Genomic DNA, 2,529 nt, shown 5'->3' on the forward strand with positions numbered 1-2,529 from the left:
GAAAGAAAGAAAGAAAGAAAGAAAGAAAGAAAGAAAGAAAGAAAGAAAGAAAGAAAGAAAGAAAGAAAGAAAGAAAGAAAGAAAGAAAGAAAGAAGAAAAAACAAAACAGAGCAACTGGTTATGATCAAGTGCCTGGTGATAGGACTCCCTGAATTTGAATAGATAAACCTTTTACCAAACCAAAATTCATTGTCATCAATTTTATTCCAATTCATTACAACCCTATGGACAGAGCAGAATTCGTTGCCTTGTAGAGTTTACAAGGCTGTAATCTTTATGGATAGGGGGCTCTGGGGCAGTTGTCTATAGGTAGTTGCACTGTTAACCTGAAGGTGGTGTTTCTCTGCTGGTTTGAATCTACCAGTTATTCTGACTTGACGGCAATGAGGTTTAAATTTGAATCTTCATGAAGGCAGACAACCACCAGTCTTTGTGGAATTGCTGGCGGTGTTTGAATCTGATTTCTAAGAGTGGAGTCCAAGATACCTTTAATAGCAGCAGGGGAAAGGTGTGATAAACCAACTCTTCTCAGGCAAATCTCCCCAGCCACCTTCTCAGAAAGAGCCTCTCTCCTCCCTAAGCCTTTACCCTGCTTTATTTTGTAACCCTTTTCTGTAATCCACATTGTGTTACATTAACGTGTTTCTTTCTTTTCTACCCTTATACACACACACACACACACACACACACACACACACACACACACACACACACAAACTCCTCAAGGATGAGGGCTTTGCTTTTCATCCCTGTTGTCTCAGGGGTTAGAACAAAACAAGCACCCAGCAAAGCCTGTTGAAAGAACAGATGAGTTAATGCGTCTTGACTTGTCTTTTAACCACATATAAAAGTTATCTCTGCCACTTTCTTTAGGGAGAGGTGTCGGAATCCAGTGTCCCTGTCCACGGCACCAGATGGGGAGCTGACTCCCCCTTTGCTCTCTCTGGGAAAGGAGAGGGAACTGTGCTTTTGACCAGCCCTCTGAAGAGCAAGAAAACTTTGAGGAAAAGACCTACTTCACATAATTACAGGCCATCCTGTGTTCTCCTCCAACCTGAGCTCCCCAGAACCCCATTTTGTTCACCAATTCCCAGAGCAACAGCTCAGCCTGCACGTACGCCAGGGACAGAGGCCAGCAAGTTGTTGTCCTCCATTAATAACACACTCTGAGCTCAGATGAAAGGGCTGGAGGGGTTTGTGGCAAAGGCTGATTGCACAACCCTATTGAGCTGCCTGGAATAAGAATTTGGCCCCTTTCAACTCATGATGACCACTGTGGAGATTAAAGGCTTCCTGCCAGAGAGAGCAACCCCCTGGGCCAAGCCACTCAGAAGGCTGGCCAGCAGCCACCTTGTCAGCTTTGCTGTTGGCCACAAGAGCTGGAGTGACCAGCTCCTGTTTCAGCCAACCTGCCTGAGGCAAGATTAAGATGTCCAGGCCAAACAGAGAGCCCAATACTGTGGTCTGAGAACTTGCCTAGCCCCCAGCCTAGCCCACTTTGCCAAGAGTAGCTGCCTTGGCACAGCTAAAGGGAACAAGCTGAAGGTGCCCACTGGCCTTTCCCAAGACATCCTGAGAAATTCTGATGTCTGTTGGAGGGGGTGGAAGGAGTGTCCCCTGGGAAACCAGTTCAGGGGAGGCAGAGAGGCAGGGAAGGAACTGTTTCCTGTGCTTGCATTGTTTGCCTGTGAGACCCTGGTCTCCCCACCAGTATGCACAAACTGACTAAACAGCAAAGCCAGCTTGATATCTTGGTAAAAAAAAATGCAGGTCTTAGCCTATATATCCAGCACAGTAAAGCTTAAGTGACCTTAGAAAGTGGGGGTTTTTTAGATGCCTCCAGATTCCAATTCAGCCTGTGCTCTGCAGGAAAAAGGAGTAGGTAGGTAGAGCAGCGTGCCATCAAAGCACCAGAAAGCAGGATTGTGGCATCGCTAGAGGAATAATTTGTTTCCATCCTTAAAGTGTAACTGCTGGGCTGCTTAGCTGATCACATCACCACCTGCAAATCCTGTGGGGTTTTCTGTCAGCCATGATTCCGAGGAGCAGGAAGAAGGCCACTTGGGTTCCCATGACACCTCCGACAAGCTGGCAGTTTCTTCAGGACCAGGCTCAGAGCTGAGTAGTGCTAACTCGTAAATATGGTGACTATATTGTCACCTTCAGTTAGCACAGGGCCTCTCTCAGGGAAGGTTGAGTGGTACAACTCCTTTTTATTTGTCATGCATAACCCACATAAGTACAATGCAGTCACCGTTAGACCTATGTGGTTATTTAAATTTCATTAAAATTAGTAAAACAACAACAACAAATCAAATGCCAAGCCATGCATTTTTCTCAGTTACATTAGCCACAAGAATAAACAAGTTTATTGCAAGGTAGTCACGGCAAAGTGAAAAAATAAGAGCTCAAAACATTCATTTTAGCACCTGAAAAGCAAAGTTAACAATTAAATGAGAGTGCTAGTTCAATGGTTAGAGTCCTACTCACTAGACCTGTAGTTCCAACCACTAGGGTTTTTATACCTT

The sequence above is a fragment of the Elephantulus edwardii genome, unplaced genomic scaffold, assembly GCF_000299155.1.
Source record: "Elephantulus edwardii isolate Elephantulus edwardi_28Jun2011 unplaced genomic scaffold, EleEdw1.0 scaffold00063, whole genome shotgun sequence".
NCBI classification, from domain to species: Eukaryota; Metazoa; Chordata; class Mammalia; order Macroscelidea; family Macroscelididae; genus Elephantulus; species Elephantulus edwardii.